At 41.5% G+C, this 21,078-nt stretch overlaps 1 pseudogene; it reads left to right on the top strand.

The window, feature by feature from the left end:
* Positions 1-12,774: 12,774 nt before the first annotated feature.
* Positions 12,775-20,473, top strand: LOC116056845 (annotated as a pseudogene).
* Positions 20,474-21,078: the final 605 nt, after the last annotated feature.

Genomic DNA, 21,078 nt, shown 5'->3' with positions numbered 1-21,078 from the left:
AAGCAAATCTCGCGCAAACTTGAAAGTAAATGGCGTTCCACCAAACTGGAAGAATCTCGTTTAGACTGGCAAGACAGTCTGAAAACCTATAGGAAGACCCTAAGAAAGGCCAGATCAGACTACTATTCATCACTAATAGAAGAAAATAAGAACAACCCAAGGTTTCTTTTCAGCACTGTAGCCAGGCTGACAGATAGCCACAGCTCTATTGAGCCATCTATTCCTATAGCTCTGAGTAGTGATGACTTCATGAGTTTCTTTAACGATAAAATTATAACAATTAGAGATACTATTCATCACCTCTTTCCCCCAACCTCTAATGGGTCACCTTTAACTGACAGACTGCTAGAAAGAACGACTAGACCTGACATATACTTAGATTGCTTTTATCCTATAAACCCTCAACAATTAATGCTAAAGGTCTCTTCAGCTAAGCCATCTACCTGTCTCTTGGACACCATCCCAACGAGGCTACTTAAAGAAGCGTTACCCGTGGTTAACACTTCATTGCTAGATATGATAAATATGTCTTTATTGACAGGTTATGTACCGCAGTCATTTAAAGTAGCTGTGATAAAACCTCTACTGAAAAAACCCACCCTCGATCCTGAGGTCTTAGCCAACTATAGACCTATATCTAACCTTCCCTTTCTCTCCAAGATCCTTGAGAAAGTAGTCGCTAATCAGTTATGTGATTTTCTACATAGCAATAGCTTATTTGAGGACTTTCAGTCAGGATTTAGAAAGCATCATAGAGACGGCACTGGTGAAAATCACTAACGATCTTCTAACTGCATCAGACAAAGGACTTGTCTCCGTACTTGTCTTATTAGATCTTAGTGCTGCATTCGACACTATCGACCATACCATCCTCTTACAGAGACTGGAACATTTAGTTGGCATTAAAGGAATCGCACTAAACTGGTTTAAGTCCTACTTCTCTGATCGATCGCAATTTGTTAATGTTAACAATAAACCCTCCAATTACGCTAAAATTAACCATGGCGTTCCTCAAGGCTCAGTGCTTGGACCAATTCTATTCTCCTTATATATGCTTCCTCTAGGCAATATTATTAGGAAACACTCAATTAACTTTCACTGTTATGTGGATGACACCCAATTATATCTGTCAATCAAGCCAGACGAAACCAGCCAGCTAGCTAAACTTCAAGCTTGCATTAAAGATATAAAATCATGGATGGCCTACAATTTCCTGATGTTAAACTCAAACAAAACCGAAGTTATTGTGCTGGGCTCCAAACCCCTACGAACCTCATTAGCCGAAGATATAATTACTCTGGATGGCATTGCCCTGGCCTCCAGTACTACTGTCAGAAATCTAGGAGTTATTTTTGATCAGGATCTATCCTTTAACGCCCATCTAAAACACACCTCTAGAACAGCCTTTTTTCACCTTCGTAACATTGCTAAAATTAGGAACATCCTATCTCAAAACGATGCAGAAAAACTAGTCCATGCATTCGTTACTTCCAGGCTGGACTACTGTAATTCCTTATTATCAGGATGCTCAAATAAGTCCGTTAGGACTCTCCAGCTGATCCAGAATGCTGCAGCGCGTGTTCTGACAAGAACTAAGAAAAGAGATCATATTTCTCCTGTATTAGCTTCTCTCCATTGGCTTCCTGTAAAATCCAGGATTGAATTTAAAATCCTTCTTCTGACCTATAAAGCTCTAAATGGTCAAGCTCCTTCATATCTTGAGGACCTCTTAGTACCTTATTGTCCCATTAGAGCACTACGCTCCCAGAATGCAGAGTTACTTGTGGTTCCTAGAGTCTCTAAAAGTAGAATGGGAGGCAGAGCCTTCAGCTATCAGGCTCCTCTCCTGTGGAACCAGCTCCCAATCTGGGTTCGGGGGGCAGACACCGTCGCTACATTTAAGACTAAACTGAAAACTCTCCTCTTTGATAAAGCTTATAGTTAGGGAGTGAGGAGTTGCAGTGAACGCCTAGACCGGCGGGGCAGGGTGTATAGCTGCAGACACAGCACCCCTGCTTTTCTCTGCTTCTCTTTACAGTCATCAGATTTACCTATCGTATAATCAATAATATAGTGCCTCTCCTAGTTATGCTATTATAATTCTAGACTGCCGAGGAAGTTCCTTCTTATGACACGCTCTTTTCTTTTGTTTCCTTTTATGCACATCCTGTCTCAGAAGTGCTTGTTACTCACCTAGCTCTGGGGAGTTTACTCCCCAGAGTCCTTATGTTTCTTCTTCGCCCAGAACATCGCCTCGGATTAGGGCGACACCAAGACCTGGGTCTTGGGTGCAGCTGTGGCTATGGACCTGCTACACCCTGCTACGCTCTGCGATTCCCTGCAAAGCTCGGCTACGTCCTGCTGCGTCCACCGCGTCCACCCATGCTCTGCTGTGCCACGCTACATCCTGTACCGTCATAACCCCAACCGTCAGACACCGCCCACCAAGAGTCTGGGTCTGCCGAGGTTTCTTCCTAAAAGGGAGTTTTTCCTCGCCACTGTCGCAATAGCCACTGCTAATGCTTGCTCTTGGGGGAACTATTGGAATTGTTGGGGCTTTATAGAGTGTGGTCTAGACCTACTCTATCTGTAAAGTGTCTCGAGATAACTCTTGTTATGATTTGATACTATAAATAAAATTGAATTGAATTGAATTAATAATTAAAATTTAAAAAAACGCTAATGAAGTTTACTTTTGACTATCAAAAACCGTTTATCTGTAACTCCGTGATAAAAGGATGTAACAGGAAGGTATTTGGCTGAGCAATGGAGGTTAATATGTTCTATGTTTTGTCCTAATGATGTCTGTCTATGGTCGTTGGACTCGGAGAAAACTGGAATATTTCATTCGTCCTCCGTTTCAATCGTCCCGGTTTTCCCCTACTCACTAAAAAAAACTAGACTGCACAACTACCTGGGTGTGTGTGTGTGTGTGTGTGTCCTTGTGGGCTTAGAGTAAAAAAAACTATTGTTTGTTAAGCTATCTGCATTTGCAGCCTTTGTCACGAATATATTACTGCTATGGTAAAAGCCTACCTAGACTCATGACTGATGGTGTGACCCTCCCTAAGCACTGCTGCTGCTACCTTTTCATTGATTAATGCTCATATATGCAAAATGCACTTTGTACCATGCTACTTTTAGAGGATTTTGGATTATTATTGTATGATGCACATTACTTGTTTGTTCAGAATGTGTGTAGATGAATACCCAGTTAATAGGTTTCAATGTCATAAGAAAACTATTTCAAAGAAGCCTCAAGCTAAAACTAGACATATGTTACAAATTCCCTATTAAGTGATCTGTGTGTGTGTATGTGTGCATGGATTTATTTGACAGTCTACCCCTGCTCTTCAGCTGACTTGTTTCTCATTTGTCATTTTAAAAGAGCCCACATCATCTCACTGTCATGTATTCATTTCAAAATAATGTACGTATAATTTCCTCGTTGTGTCTGTTTGCATCCACAGCGATTCTTGCTGTGAAATGTGAGGAATGGAGTACACGTCTCTTGTAATCTCCTGGGTCAAAGAAGAGTTTAATCAAACTGCCTGTTCAATGTTTTGAAGCGTAAACACTGGTTTGGCATTTAATGTTGTTGAATGCCTTTTGTCTAATGTTTTCATAAATTAATTCACAGATGTCAACGTGACACATTTGCACAGCGTCATCACAATACGAGTGCAGTATGGATTTTTCAAAATGGATTTCAAAGGCAGTATGAACACACTTTAGGCTACATGTTACTTAGAAATTAGAGTGATGATTTTGAAAAGGTTATTGACTGACAACATGAGCATGCTATCTCTCTGCCTGAAGCGGTTCTGCAATTGACCTGAAGGAGAAGCCGTTGGAAACAGCAGCAGGGCTCACTTAAAGCATCATTTCGGCGAATTGCTGTTTTTACACTTTACACTTCACATGATCATAAAGGATAAATCATTCTCAAACATGTTCTCCATGTTCCAAATTGTTTTCTTCATGGTTTTCTTGATATGTTGCAGTTTCACAGTAACACATTATTTACTTATTTGAAAAAATAATAATGTGAAAAAAATCTAATTACTCGAAATTCTGATGTTTGAAAGCAAATGGGACTAACAGGGATGTAATGAGAAGAAAGAAAACAGAAAGTTCCCTTCAACCAATTCTCGAATAATGAGCTACAGACTATTTAGGCTATATGAATTTTATGTATGAATTGTTTTAATATTTTCCACATCTGATGGCCTGAAAACATTTTCTGAATGCAATTTATTGCAGAAAGACAGGTAAAATGCTCTCTGTTATTATGAATGAGCTGCAAAATACATGATTCGTCTTGAAGCATTTTACAATAGTTGTTCACTTAATTAAATCCTTTGAGTTCACTCTCTTCTTGAAGTCCACCATGGGAATACTTTACGTATATTGTGTGTTATATGGTACAGTAATATTAGTGCCACCATGGCGGTTGAGGTGGAGGTTTGGGTAGGCTAATGTGGGAGGGAGGTAGATTCGGATAGCCTAGGCCGCATACACATGATCCTTGGTAAAACCGCTCTGAAGATGCGCTAACTAGGATATGATCCGCAACGTTGCACGACGACCTTATGTTTTGATCCGACAGCTGTTTAGAGATCGGTGGATTAATAGCCATCTTAAAAAAAACAAGGATTTCAACTTCCGAAACCAAGACGGCACTGCACCTCTTCTCACACTGTCAATGGCAACACGTCAGAATTCAACACTTCTGCTTTACCCTTCACAATAAAAAGCTTTACGACCTATGAATATTTCACTGAGAGGTTACACAATAAAAGACATTGCAATAATAATTATATTTTCCACACGTTGGCATATCAATACATTGCTGTCATTTAAAAAACTAGTCAAGTCTTGCCTTAAGGTAGCAATTCTTCATAAACATCACTTCTGCTTTGACTTTTTCTGTGATGTCACTCTCCACGTGTAGCAAGCTCAGTGTTGACAAATATAATTTACAACATTGTCATCAATATATTTTATATAGCCTGATTCTTTTTTAGTCCGCTCCTGAATCACCCATTCCTCCTTTCCCGACACTGCCTTTGATTACCATGACAAACAAACCAAACAGACGAACACCGAGGGGTCACAGTGCTTCAGAGGCGCATTCAAAAGACGTAAATAAACGCTAAAGGTGGAGAAGGTGGTCATAGTGACAAAAGCAGTAGGGTAATACCTAATACAGGGAATACACAGGGTTTGTATGCTTTAACTTTAGTATAGTTGTGTGCACAATACTGTAACGTCCGACAGGACGCCGTTGTGCTCTGCGCGGAAGCACTGCAAAGGCTCATGGGACTTTGTTTTGAACAGTTCCTGTCTTCGTTGAAGTATGTTTTAATGATGTTCTGTTAAAGGTGCTCTAAGCGATGTTGGGTGTCGTTACTTCTTGTTGATGTTCGAAGTATTGTCAACAAAACGGAGGCTAGTTCACCCCTCCCTCCTTCTCATCCCGTCCCCTCCCCCTCCCTTTCGTGCTTCCTGAAACAGCCATGAATGCGCATTGTGGAAGTAGCCTACGTGCTAACGCTGCTGCGGTGATGGCTCAACCAACTCCTTCTTGTCAGTTCTTGGTTGGAACACTGTTTGTTATGTTTCATGGTGCAGGTTGGCGCAGTTTGTTTTTGTTGCCGTTTGTGGAGCCTGGGCTGTCTACAGAGACCGCATTTTTTTTACAGTGTGTTCAGGGGACAGGCAGCTAGCAGATAGTGAGATCTTTTTTTACAGTGTGTTCAGGGGACAGGCAGCTAGTGGATAGTGAGGAGATGTTTGCTGTATGTGACAAAAAATTTTGTAGCCTAAAAAACGTGTGACATCGCTTAGAGCAGTGGTTCCCAACCTGGGGTCCGGGGACCCCTAAGGGGGGCGGCAAAGATCACAGGGGGGGCGCAAGTCTTTATCTGGCTTGAGGTTGAGGTAAAAAAAAAAATATTTGCACATGTTAAACAAATTATGATAATACACTAGAATATATAATGTATACAAAAGTCTGTATAAAAACTATATATTTTTGTTCTCGCTTAAACTTGTAGGCAGGCTACTTAGTAGGCCAAACCTCCGGGACCTCTTAACCTGTGGCCCTTGCTGTCATCAAGTCAGCTGCTAGCTGCTATCATCCTCGTTTTTCCTGCCGCCACGGCATCACTATTTTATGAACGAAACATGGCGGAGAAACATAAAAGTGCTGATAACTCCTCTGTATTAAAAAAGAAAGTAAGGGAAAGTTACCTCAACTTTGGTTTCGGAGGGGGGGCTCAGCTTTTCTTAGACATAAGTAGGGGGGGCGCCAAGGAAAAAAGATTGGGAACCACTGGCTTAGAGCACCTTTAATGTTTTGGGTCTACATGTTTTGGTGTAACCATGACTGAGACTTGGGTGGGGATTGCTTCTGGACAGTGAGGGTGCATTCAATGTCACAAATTGTCACAAAGTATAGCTACCTGTTCATATTTGCATAATGGAGTATTTGGGTACATTACCCGCTGCCCCTGAGTGCCACACTAAGTAATTGCAGTAGATCATGTCCCAGTACAAAGTGAATGTTTTCCAGGGTTGTCAGCTAATAAAATGCTGTTCTCCTGACAAGTCGGGGGGGAGCGCTGGCATTGTCTGCTGTGATGCGAATAGCTGCGGCAAGCTGGTTACCCCTCATCATGGCTGCCACATCCATCAACGCAGGGTCATCACCTGGCCTGCTGCCATGTGTCTGCGCTCTCATTGCCAGCACAATCTTTTAAAAACGGATGAAGGATTGGGAATCACACCACAAACAATGTCATCAGACCCTACTATAAATATTGATCTTATTACTTGTCATACAAGGTTGGTAGCACAGTCCTGAAATCCATCCTGCTTCATGTTCTCTCATGCGCTGTGGCCGTCCACTGTTTGTTATTTTTGTTGACTGTCCTAATTTCTAGCTATTGACTTTCCCTGGCTCATGAGCAAATCAGTTTTTACCCAGAGTGCTCTGTCAATAGCATTGTGAAATCTACAGTGTGAAAAAGAGTGCAAACATGCAAATACACAAAGCAAATTAGCATTCAGGGCAACCCAGGCTCAGGCATATCTGTAAACAAACCTTTAATCAACCATGTACATGGCTGTGCATAATAATATAGCAGGCTGTGTGCATAATTACAATACATGGTAACACTATCACTAGCTTGATATATAGTTATTACAAACATAATGTGGCTACATACAATAAATATCTGACTGTAAGATGACTGCAGTTTTTTTGTAATTAAATGGTATTTGCAGTTATCAACCAATCTGCTACAGTATATGATGAATAGCAGGCGAGACTGCCAAGGTAAACAGCATTCCTCTCTCTGTCTAGATTTGCAATAATGTTCCACAAAGGAGTGGAGAGGTAATGGATAATGTTAATCAATGAGGACAGTTCATTTTGGCAGCAGCACTTTTGAATTTAAGGCGTCTTGCAGCATTGCCGCTGACAAGGGCTGATTTGCACAATTACAGTGTTTTGTGGAATGTTAGAGAGGATAGTGAAAATGGTATGTGGGCTGAGACATGATTTGTTTCTGTTTTCATGGGCAGCGACAAAAGAGAGTGCCACATCAGGTGTTTGTATTTCTCAGTTTGGACTGGATGGCTTCACCTTTTCTTTGAGGGGACTGATCACCTTCAGTTTCTTCTCTGGCTGTTTTAAGGTCAGAATAAATCAAGTGTAAGTGGTATTTCCTAAACACATACAGTACATGCACAGGCGCACACACACACACACACACACACACACACACACACACACACACACACACACACACACACACACACACACACACACACACACACACACACACACAGACACATGCGTGCAGGCTTTACAGTGCACACACAGAGATGCATGCAGCCTCCAGCTAAGTCTCTATGGGAGTTCATAACATGCACATAGTGGCATGATTTGACATTAATCTTTAAAGTGGATTAAGGAGAAATTGCATGGGCTTGCAGCTGACCCAGCCCTCTTGGGATGACTGACCTATGCCCTTGTACAGTCAGGGTAAGGCCTTTTAAATAACGAGCATCCTTACCTGTGTCCATGCAACATCTGCGTTCCTCCAAAGCACACTGTTGTTTTAATGCACTCCAGTGTCACGAATGGGCTTTCACTCTCTTCAACATTGCCGTTCCTCTAAGATAAAATGGCAATGATGATTGGATTCTACATTAAACCTGCCGGGCTGGAAAGAGAATTAGATAGAGCATTATTCTGGATACCAGAGGTGAACATGACAAATTTGAGTTATTCCTGTGTTTTTCCTGCCCCCAGCATGCACCAGTCCAGTCATAGCGAGCTCTCTATGAGGACCATTGGTGAGGGTTATGTGAGGTGTAAAACACCCTCCTGCCTTCGTGTCAACTTCCATTTTTCACATATTAGCAATTTATTCACTGTTTCAATAGAAACTGATTCACATTGTACCTTTCACTGTTGTTATAACAGAATGCATATGGGTGAATTCACATATAAATATATCAATAATGGCAAGTTATTTAGTGGGATAATGTGATAAAATGACAATGTTACTTTCAGAATTTCTTTTTCAAAATATGAAGTAGGAATAACACTGCATTCCACATTCCAAAAAGCCATTCAACTAAAGGTGATTACATTGTTGACATATTTTTTCTACATCAATTACATTTGGTTAGTAATTTTCTAAATGGTCCGTTCAACGCATCTCAGAAATTTTGTTTTTTTTTACTATTTGTTTTTAAACATTGCCCAAATAAGTTGTCAACCTGTTGCGTATACTTGGCAGTCAAACTATTCCAGGTCAAGCAGAGAAACCAAAGGTTTCCATTACATTCTATTATGCTGGTTTCTGCTGAGATGACTGTGGGCTTTTTGAAATACATTTGGGCATGTATTGTAATGCAAAAGATTATTCTATTACACAGAAACTTTAAGCACAGTAAAAGTAAAGATACAAAAATACTTTATGTACAAGGTTAGTCTTTGCCAGTGTTTGGATGTAGTGTTATTCACATTTTTTTCATTTGGTCCACTTCCACTTTTTTCTCACATTATTTGCCTGCACAGCTTTCTCATTGACTGTATTACTTGTATAAGCCCCTTTTTATTTTACCTTTGAGGCATTGCAACAACTTCAAAAGGTGTGTTGGAAAAATCATTTAACTTTCATTCAGTTTAACAGAACTTTTGCGCCTCTGGCATTGATTATTTTTTTTTTCCGCTGGTGAGGAGTGAAAGTGAAAACCCAACTTTTGGGTTTTATGGTGTAACAAATGATAATAGCTACAGTAAAAAGCAAAGTCTGACTCCAAAGCGACTACTGGACCAGAACACTGACTATATATATATATATATATATATATATATATATATATATGTGTGTGTGTGTGTGTGTGTGTGTGTGTGTGTGTGTGTGTGTGTGTGTGTGTGTGCGTGTGTGTGTGTGTAAATCAATGTGTAGGCTTATATGTGTTTCATAAAGCACACATATCTGAATGTGTACTCTTGCTATTGTCTCTTGCTATTGTTCATTGACATTGCCTCATAATAAACATGAAAACAAAGAGATCAGCAGTCATCTGCTCTGGCAGACATTGTGGTATAAATGTTTACAGTATACTTCTAATCATGACTGATACTGCATGGAAATAGTCATAGAACAACCCAACTGAATGTGTGCCTTCCTCCCTTTCCTCTCATTTGTTTCTATCTATATTATACTGTATCAGTGGTGGCGTGTTTGTATAACCTTCACGATTCATTTCATTAAACTCTACCAGTATTCATGATTGTGGAATATCTACCGTCCTTGGCAATCCCAGCAGTCTATTGAAGATGAGCTCCTGCTTTGCCACCCTGTCAACCATGAGACAGAGTGCTACAAAGCCACCTGTCAGCAGGCCGTTAAGCGAAGCTCCAGGCTGACCAAGGACTGACCGGGAGCATCTGTGCCACTGTTTGTGTCTAATACGCTAATGAGAGCTGTCAAGCTGTCGAATCCACTCCCGGTGGCCTCCGGCACTTACAATGGCACCTTCAATTTGGCTGTCTTGAGTGACATTAACAAACATAGCCGCAAAGAGAACAGACGTGTGCCAGTGACGCCACGCACTGACATGTTCACAAACAAATAAAAAAAAAAAAAACAGTCACACTCACAGATACAGCCCTAAACACACATACAGAGGGAGGAAAAGAGAGGGAGACAGAGATAGATTTGTTATGTTTAATAATGGAGTTTCCGCCTTCACTTCCATTTGTTAACTCCTGTTCCTCTGGCTGTCTGTAGAGGCCAGTGTTGCTCAGTCACCATGAAGTTTCGCTCTACTTGAACAAGCCCAGAAAGACCTAACAACACATTTAACCCGGAGCAAAACCCTAAAGAAAAAATAATTCATCCCCTGCTGTATTACTAAATTCACATGAGCATTCTTGATTGATGCCATGTGCCGAGCAGTGCAGCCCTTCACCACCTCATGAAAGGAGCAGTGCACGCCAGTCAATGGCAGACAGTGTGTGTGTGTGTGTGTGTGTGTGTGTGTGTGTGTGTGTGAGTGAGAGTGAGAGAGGTCTTAAGGCGCTCCACCCTAAACCTGCCAGGCATCCATCAAACACACTATGCTTCCTCTTAGCTCAGTTTCCCCTGCAGTATTCTGGGCTTTGACCTTGTTCCACAACAACATATTCTGGCAAAAAAATAAAATAAAAAATAAATAAATACAAACACATGCAAAAAAAGAGAAAAATAATTGGTTGGAAAAACAGAGGTCCACTTTGGTAAAGCTGGCTGAAATGCTGCCTGCGCTCTCAGTAAACAGGCAATAAGTTGATCATGAAAGAACATCAGCACTATTTGTGCACACAGAGGTGCTGGAACTACACTGTTGTGATTTTCCATTGTAGAAAAAAGATATTGCTATTATATGTAAATGTGCTAGCCTTCTAATTGTTTTAACACATAAAAACAGTTCAGAGTCAATTTGCATAGAAAGTATTTGCATACAAAAGAAGCATGTCCATAACACTGCGTCAGTCTGTTGTGTGAGGCACCAACAATAAACCCAGGGTCTTAATGGGATTCACACAGTTCCTTTGATGGACAACTCACACAATAACGAGGGACATCAAGGAAGCACTTCAGAAACAAGTGGGGAAAAAAAAAATCTAATCTCAGTTTGTTGACTTTAAAAGATTTTTTTTTTTTTACTTTTAATTCTAAACTAAAGCTGCTCTCCCATGCCTTGCCATTGGAAAAATGTCTAACTTGATGATACAGTGGCTTTTCAGACTTGTTGATAATTAGAATTCCAGACAAAAGTATCCAAATCTACCAAAATAAAGAGTTTATGCAGTTTTTTTAAGAGAGGACAATTTCCTACCATACTGTACATGAAAAAGTATTACACGTGTTAGTATTTCACATACATGCAGATGATTTTCTCCCTACCAATACACTTGGACAGCCAATTTAATGCCAAAACAAAGTAACGTAGTGATGAACTTGAATATCAGGCCATTCCAGACATATTGTATGTCACTGTATACTGCTCACCTTACAGTGTAGGTATAAAATTGCAGTATAGAGACTTCCAGTTACGAGGATGTCACAGTATGTGCTAAGATTTTATAGTGAGAGTCATACGTTTATCGGCATTCCCGTATGTCAGGCAGTGATAAGAAGACTTATGCATAATGTTTGTGCAGATGTGATGTGCACATGAAGTAGAGAACGGCATAATTGATGCATTTAAATTCTACCAAATGCTGCACATTTATATAAGTGTCATGCAGGAGATAATTTGTGCATTCAGAATAGTTTTTAATTGCAATGCTTTTATTGCTATTATTTGCATGCATGTTAGCATATTTCTAGGTTAAAACATTTTTGCATGATTACATTATTTTTAAACCAGTTTAGACGAAAAGTTAATTTGAACATTTGTCTTTCTACAAACCTTTTTGCATAATTTTTATGAATATTACTGTAACTGTAATGCAGATACTTGAATTAAACACCACAGGCATATTCTGCAGGGGTTTTGAAAAGCATACAGCTCATATTTTGCAGATTGATCATATGAATTAAACTGTTTGATGTGAGGTGCTTAAATAAGTGGTTCACTGTTTTTCAAACCAGGCCTTGTGGAAAAAGTTGCTTCCCAAGAATGCAAGGTCACACACTCTACTTTGAACTTCAGTAGAAGATTTCTCTTCAGCAAAGTGTATAACCTGGTAAAGTTGGACTACTAATGTTTCATGCATATACAGTATGTCCAACTTCCTGACTGCACACACTGATGATAAACTTTGGACCCTAGCTTGATGCGAATATTATTTACCTTTCATGTACATCTTTGTAGTCCGCACTTTAACACTCCCTACGTACACATTATTCCTTTGGGGATGGCCACATTCCCTTAGTATGTAAAATTATGCGATAATGGTTACACAATGCAAAGGCAAAAAACAAATGCAAAAAATCTGCATGACAAATGGAATGGAAGTGAGTCCATGCTCCAAGGACAACCAAATATCAACGTATACAGAAATATTAAAACAAGAAATACAGCAACATTTGCACTTAACAAAAAAAGGGCAAAAACACATGTGTACTGATTGGAGTTTTCATGTCTAATTATTACATACCACGAGGATAACAAAAAGTGAAAATATGGAATTCCTAGGTAAACATTGATTCAAAAACAATTGTCATCAACAGGCTGAGCGGTAACTAGAAGTCTAAGATGCCTGAAACCCTGCCAACCAAACCCCCTACCAGCATCACCTGGGGAGAGCAGGTGGGTGTTGTTGGAGTCTAATTCTCTGGATAGTTCCAGCCTGCCAGTAGCTGACAGATCCTTTTTTATTCTGCCAGAGATCAGACTCTTTATCTGGGCATGAGAAAGAGGACACAGGTGGAACTGTCACACACCTGCTTTGGCACTGATTCTGATCCATTTGCCTTGTTTAGCTCGGTTTGGAACAGTCTGAGCACTTGACATATGGCGGGGACAGGTGCTTCAGAGACAACGTGGGTGAAGAGCATCTGCGCAGGGCTCCTCTTTGCCCCTGTAACGATGCTTGGTTGACATTCAAAATTCATTCATGAAATATATTATCATCGTCCGCGCTTATGACTCATGAGCTGCTAACGGCGTAATGGATCTCACAAACCTAGTTAAGCTCCTAGTTCAGTTTCGATTTCACTCATGGACAATGAAAGTCAAAGTGAATCCTACATTTTCTCTGTAATACACATGTAAGCAGAGCAATTAAGCTCCTTTTGCTGCAATTTGTTAACAGCAATACTGACAAACATGAGAAAATAATTAAAAAATTCTCAGCAACATGCAAATTTAATTCTTGATCCATGTTTATCTGTTCAGTGTAAAAGGACAACAGCATACTTCAAAGAGGCCAGGATTGTTGTAATTAAAGCAGGCATATGATTCATTATTATGCTCATAAATCTCCCCTTGATTTCCCCTTGCTCAACATAAACTGGCACAGTCGTTGCTCCGTTCCCTCACTGGCAAATAACTGCTGGCTTGCAGTGAAATATCGAACTAAGGAGTAGCTATGGTAGAGTTTTGCTCATCTGTTATTGTAATACTGTAATGAGTAGAATAATATGGATATTCATACAAGTGGATTTGCTGTTTCACCCTGTTGCCATTGTCTGAACTTGAGACTAGAGGTCAGTCTGTAGCTTTCGGGACAAAAACTATTCATATAAACCTAATCTCAGCTGGAAATGACAAGTGGGCTCCGACAAATCATGTTCAAAAAGAATTGCAGCAATAGCACTTTTATAACCTATTCTCAGCCACAGGCATGTAAGTAAAGTAACGTTTAAAGTAAAGTAAAGTTGGTCAAATTCTGTGTAATGCTGTCCAAGCACTTATATCAAAGGTGAGCTAATAGCTTATTACATCTCTATATAATAGACAGTATTGTAGTTACAAAGAAAACATTTGGTCAGCATTCATTTTGGGATTTATGTCCATCTGCTACATACATTCCTCATTTTAAATGTTCATTCAGTGGCCCAGGCTTTTCTCTATCCTCAGGGCCTGATGGATTGTTGACCTTCATCAATGACTTTCTGTCTGCATTCAGCGCAGGACAACTTTCCGAGAGGGGACAGGAGGGCACTGAGTCATTCAGCCAGTGCAGGCACTGCGTTGCTTGACTGGAAAAGACACAAATATTTGATGAGTCCCCCAGCTAGCACTGCATTAAAGATGCAGCACCGTGTCCGACACAAACTCTGTAGCAGCTTAAGGACCAGTTTACTCTAAGGTAACTGTGATCAGTAATCTCTAAAAAAACAGGAGCGAAGCTAAGAATTTGTGCAAACAATTCCTACTAGACCCAAGAGCCAGAAAAGTTCAAGTGTGGCCCTTAACGATAGACAGCAGAAAGTTCAGGAAGTGGAACATTTCTGCAACTGGCACAAACATACATGGTTAATGTATAAATATATATAGACATGTTAGGCCAAGCAATTTTTTATTTGTTGTTAAAGGACACTTTTGATTCAACAGGCCGAAGGCTTTCTATGATTGCCTATGCCAAGAAACAGGAAATATTACAGTCCTAATATCCCTGGCCTAACATAGCCTATGTGAGCAGTAAAGGTTGATTAGTGAAGTATAAAATTGCGGCAGTCATGCAGTGACAATTTATTGGCTTCCTGATAGATATTTTACTCAGGGTGTGTAAAGTCACACCATGGCTCCAATCACGCTCTGCTGTTCTCTGAGGACCAGCCACTTGCCTCTATAGGTGACAAGTGTAATCACATTCATTGTCTGTCAGAATCCTGGCTTTGGGTCTGCAGCTGTAATGTGTCTGATATTAGTAGAGTAAAAAAAGGAAAGTAGAGAAATTACAATGGACCTTATTCAATTGTGCGCTGCAACTAATGGCATGTATACAGCATTTTATAGGTACTTTAGGGTTAAATCCGGCAATTGCATGGTGGTCTTACCACAACCTACTGAACCAAAGCTGATATAATAAAGTGTGAAATAATTCAGATTAAGCATTCTAAAGGCATTTTAAAAAAGCAGCTCTGCAAAAAGGAGTCAATCAAGACTGCAGCATTTGGATGAGGCAAATTCCTTATCAGCAAACAGGGAGGAGAAAAGGGAGAAAAGGAAAAAATTCACACGCTTATTCCGAACCTGTACCATATTTCATTTCACAGAATTATGCCCAACCATTTGCCTGCAGTTACTTTCATTGAAAATCCATCACTGCGTTAATGGAATTATAAGATGTAGTGCACCTAATCAAATGGAATTGATTTAAGTTGCTTTTGGCCCAGGGCCCTAGCAGCTCAAGGGCTCTGTTTGTGTCTTCTCTTTCTCTGATGATCCCTGGCTTTAGGGAACAGACCTGATAGACTTGAGGAATATGCGCGTACCTGTATGTGTGTTAACAAGGTTTGTTAGCTATTTCTTTGCAGTGATGTGCTGTATGCTGTTGGCTTTGACTCTATGATTTTAGTATAAACTGTGTGTGTGGATGCTGGGAGGTATGTTGGCACAGTGGTGGAAACAGTGAGCAGAGATGTGCAATACGATAGGACACAGCTGAAATGGAAAGCAGGGCTGACGGATGGCTAAACGAGGCAGACAATACTCGATGCAGATCAACCGTTATGTGTGTATTTATTCATAGTTTTCCTCTCAATACTGACACAAACAAAGAAGAAGAAATGAGACAGCCCTGCTAGCGGCTGTGAGGCTGTGCTTACATACAGTGTCAGCATACTAACGTTCACAGTGACAATGCTAAAGTGCTGTTGTTACTGTTACTTAGTTTAGTGTGTTAGCATGCTAACTAACATTTGCTAATTAGCGCTTAACACAAAGTACAGCTGAGGCTGATGGGAAAGTCATTAGTTTGGCAGGTACTGTATTTAGTCATAAACCAAAGTATTGGACAAATTGACATCTTGATCTGATGGTGGCGCTATATGAAAAATAAAGGGATCACCAAAGTGACTGTAAATCATTCTGAGTTGTACATGAATGGCTGTGCCAAATTTCAATCCATCCAATACTTATTGGAACAAACTTAATGGTGAAGCGGAAAAGTCATGAGGTCACCGAATTTATTAGGATTCATCGTCTTGAAATCATTAACATTAAAAAAGTTTGTGTCAATCCATTCATCTATGTTGAGATATTTGACAAGATGAGTGAAAACTTTAATCTGCTAGTGGTGCTAGAGGCAAAGTCAAAGGATCACTAAAAGTTATTAGGATTCATTGTCTAGGCACCATATTGATTTCTACAATAGTTGCCGAGACATTTGACTGAAAAATAAAAAATGTCAACCTGCTACTGCTGCTGATGCTGTACTCAGAAGATGATCAAAGTTAGCATGTTCCATCCTCTGGAGACCATGAAAGTCTGTAAGAAATGTCATGCCCATCCAAAGTTGATGAGATATTTCAGTCTGGACCAACGTGGTGGACGGAGGGACAAATTGACCAACATTGCCATCCCTAGAGCAGTGGCTAAAAAACTAAGCAATAGCAAGCTTACATAGCAAGCAAAAGCAAGTCAACTGATGACTAATGTCCTTTTAGGGCTGCTCGTAAAAAGTCAGGGCCACGAAGCACTGCTCACATTACCTTAGCTTTGAAGAACTGTGGAGGGAATCAGTGCTGCGAGAGCAAGGTTTAACAGCCTTTTCTGAAACAGCAGCTTGACAACTCTTTCACATGGGCTGCTCCTCTGAAAGAGAAGAAGAAGATGTCCTTGTAAAAAAAAAAAAAAAAGTAAACACGATTTTCAATTAGAACCTCATTCAGCATGGACACACGAGAGTTGCAGAACTACCTCAAGATTGAATTGAATCAGCAAAGCGTTCAGGGAAGTAAATCGGAATATGTGAATAAGTTGGTGGTTAAAGTGGAGTTTGAAAAAGCCAGACACAGACAAAATGTACTGTGGATGGAGCAAGAGTTTTGCACATTAACAAAAGCTCATTCTAGTCTCTTCAGTGTTGATGAGGTGGAATCAGATAAAGCACAGACCTCACATGAAAGACACACCATCTTTCCTCTGCTCTGTGAAAGCGTGCGGCCAATTGTGTATGACAAATTGAGAGCATTTTGCTATGGCCTTTGCCAAGCTTGTGCAAAATTAGTTTTCCTGCCTCTTTCTCCTGTCTCCCTATCGTGGACACCCAAGTCTCCCATTTCCTGCATGCCTTGCAAACACAAAAGGAAAGTAGTGACATTTATTGGGCCTGGGTTTATTTGTATTCCATCTTTTCCTTCACTACATTTCGGCTTTTATAGGCTCACTCAGGCGAAACATTAAAGAAGCTCACTTTATTAATCCTCACAATGACAAGTCAAAGCTTCCGACACACTGACTTGCACTTTCTACTTTAAGAAATCAGGTTATGTTGGTGTATGTAAAGTTATGCACCATTCAGGCTTTTCATTTTGTTAAACAGGACAAATAAGTAGAATTACTGTGCATAAAGAGTTGACGTAAGTATTTTCCACATGAAATCTTTGATAACCTTGCTCCTTATAATGTTGCATAAGTGTCTGCACTCAGCTGCTGAGTGACTTGACCTTGTTATGTCGGCACTCTAAATCTTCTTGTTTGCCTCAGGTTTATACAAATTCATCAACATGGAATTCATTAACAGCAGACGGACCAAGGCTAGAGTTTTTGCCCATTTTTAGCAGCATTTTATTTAAAGACAAAGAGCTGACCTAACGCTAATTTAGTCACTTTGCATTTTGCAGCTGCCCTGGGCTCAGTTTTACAGTTCAACATATGTGCCTACCCTGAGGAGTGATAACCAGACGTGGCAGATATCACAGTACTGATGTGCTACGGGGCAAAACCAGCTGAGTTGTCTGTCATGCATTTGATTAGACGTGAGGCCACATTCAGAACAAATACAACACTAGATGTTGTCTTAGATTTAATGATCTTCCATCAATACTCCCTTTGGCCTGTTTCTCATACATGTACATATACAAACATATATATATATATATATTCTTAAGAACACCCGCCTTCCCGACCAAAAGTTCAGACAGGCCTGCTGGGAACAGCGAATGACTGGCAGCTAAGGGTGGACCTGGGGAAGCACCGTCTGTGGAAGATCCTGAGGGTCATCTGGAGGAGGGGGAAAGTTGCCCAACAATGGAGATCTGCAGAAGAGGTGTGGGTTCCGAAGGAAGAAAAGTAAACCACTATTGAGCAGTTTAGGAACATCTCGCTGCTAAATGTCGAGGGGAAGATATTTTTCAGTATCCTTTCCCAACGGCTGTCAGATTACTTCCTAAAGAACCAGTACATCGACCCCTCTGTGCAAAAGGGAGGGATCCCAGGGCTTCCCGGGTGCCTTGAACACAGTGGAGTGGTGACACAACTGATCAGAGAGGCTCATGAAGGTAAAGGAAACCTGGCTGTACTATGGCTGGACTTAGCCAATGCATATGGCTCCATACCCCACAAGCTAGTGGAGGAGGCATTGAGGAGATATCATGTTCCGAGCAGCATCAAGATCCTCATCATGGATTATTATAACAACTTTAACCTGAGGTTCACTTCCGGCAAAGTTACATCTGAGCGGCATCGTCTGGAAAAGGGGATCATCACTGGATGCACTTCATCGTTTCAGTGATTCTCTTTTCCCTGGCCATGAACATGCTAGTCAAATCCACTGATCCAGAATGCAGAGGCCCCAAAACCAAGTCTGGAATCTGTCAGCCCCCCATCAGGGCATTCATGGACGATCTGACAGTAACAACTTTGTCAGTCCCAGGATGCAGATGGATCCTCCAGGGCTTAGAGAGGTTAACCACCTGGGCTAGGATGCGTTTCAAGCCAGAAAAATCCAGGTCCCTGGTACTGAAGAGAGGGAAGGTAACAGACCGGTTCCACTTCTCCCTAAGAAGTACCTGAATCCCATCAGTCACACTGAAGCCTGTGAAGAGCCTTGGAAAAACCTTTGACTGCTCTCTAAAGGATGCCGCTTCCATCAGGGCAACAAATGAACAACTGGAGAGCTGGCTGACTACAGTCGATAAATCAGGCCTTCCGGGGAAATTCAAAGCCTGGTTATACCAACATGGCATCCTACCTAGGATATTGTGGCCATTGTTGGTGTATGAATTTCCAATCTCCACCGTGGAAGGATTTGAGAGGAAGGTGAGCAATTACCTGCGACGGTGGTTGAGCTTGCCAAGAAGTCTGAGCAGCATTGCCCTCTACGGCAACAAAAACAAGCTAACGCTACCGATTAACAGCCTTAGCGAGGAGTTCATGGTTACCAGAGCAAGGGAGGTGCTTCAGTACAGGGAATCCAAGGACCCAAGAGTATCTCAAGCTGGCATTGAGGTCAGGACTGGCAGAAAGTGGAGGGCACATGAGGCAGTGGACCAGGCCGAATCACGGCTGCGCCACAAGGAAATGGTGGGTTCTGTGGCTATCAGCCGTGCAGGACTGGGAAGCACTCCAACAACCCATTACAACAAACTGAAGGGCAAGGAAAGGCGGGACCTAGTCCAAAGGTCGAGGAGCAGCGTGCAAGCCAGATGGTGGGATTGAGGCAACAGGGCGCATGGACCAGATGGGAAGATGCCATGGAGAGAAAGATTTCATGGGCGGAGCTGTGGAGGGCTGAGCCCTATCGCATCAAATTTCTCATTCAGTCGGTCTATGACACCCTGCCCAGCCCATCTAATCTCTTTTGTTGGGGCAAGGTTGAGACTCCAGCATGCACCTTGTGCCGGGGAAGAGGAACTCTGGAGCACATCCTCAGCAGCTGTTCTAAAGCACTTGGGGATGGTCGCTACCGCTGGCGCCATGACCAAGTGCTGAAGGCGATTGCTGAGTCCATCACTACTGCCATCGATTAGAGCAAGGGTTTACAACCACCAAGGCGCAATATTTCATTCTTAAGAGCAGGAGAACACCCGCCTTCCCGACCAAAAGTTCAGACAGGCCTGCTGGGAACAGCGAATGACTGGCAGCTAAGGGTGGACCTGGGGAAGCAACTCAGATTCCCCCGAGACATCGTGGAGACCAGCCTTAGACCCGACATGGTTCTATTCTCAGTAACATCCAAGCAGATTATCTTGTTGGAGCTAACAGTGCCCTGGGAGGAGAGGATGGAGGAAGCCAGTGAAAGGAAGAGGGAGAAATATGCGGAGCTGGTAGAGCAGTGTCGGAGACAAGGGTGGCACGCACAGTGCTTGCCCATTGAGGTTGGGGGAAGGGGCTTTGCAGGAAAATCACTGTGCAGGGCCTACAGCCTCCTGGGAATCACAGGGGCACGCAAGAGAAGAGCCATCAGTACAGCTTCAGAGGCTGCAGAGAAAGCCTCACGATGGCTGTGGATCAGAGGGACAAACAGTGGGCGAATGCTTCTTGGATACAGGCTGGGAACTGATCACTCCCGTTCGGGTCGCCTGGGTGAGGGGGTCTGAAGTTGAAAGACCCGAAACCCCCTATGACCTCAGGTACTATCACTGATGATGTGTCCAAAAGTGCATCACAAGATGTATGTAATAACCAACTCCTCCTGAGACCCAGCCCATTGACTTGTGTCCACTGTAGTGGATATATATATATATATCCACTACATATATATATATATATATATATATATATATATATATATACGACAGACACACTGTAAACATGTTCACCACAGTTTTACAGTACCTACAGTATTTTTCCATCTACAATCAGTGTTGTTAGAGCTGGAATAGGGCTGGCAGTGGTGAGCTACGTGTTGCTGTGTGACTGTGTAGGTGTATCATTGGCTTGTGACTGAGGACTTTAAGGAAATTAGGACTGAGGCTACATTTGGTCTAAAAGTGTGCTGAGGGAACACTAGGCAGGGGTGTTGTTATTACAAGGGAAATCAATACTCTTTTTTTAATCTTAAATTGATTTGAGGGAGCTGGAGTCTCTCAAAACAGCCTTTGTTTTTTGTTTAAATATGCATGCGCTGGGCAATCAGGTAATGCTTTGTCTAATGTCTGCCTACAA

This window comes from Sander lucioperca, chromosome 2 (assembly GCF_008315115.2).
Source record: "Sander lucioperca isolate FBNREF2018 chromosome 2, SLUC_FBN_1.2, whole genome shotgun sequence".
In the NCBI taxonomy this organism is placed as follows: Eukaryota; Metazoa; Chordata; class Actinopteri; order Perciformes; family Percidae; genus Sander; species Sander lucioperca.
Note: the sequence above shows the minus strand (reverse complement) of the source record. Positions and strands in the feature narration are given on the sequence as shown.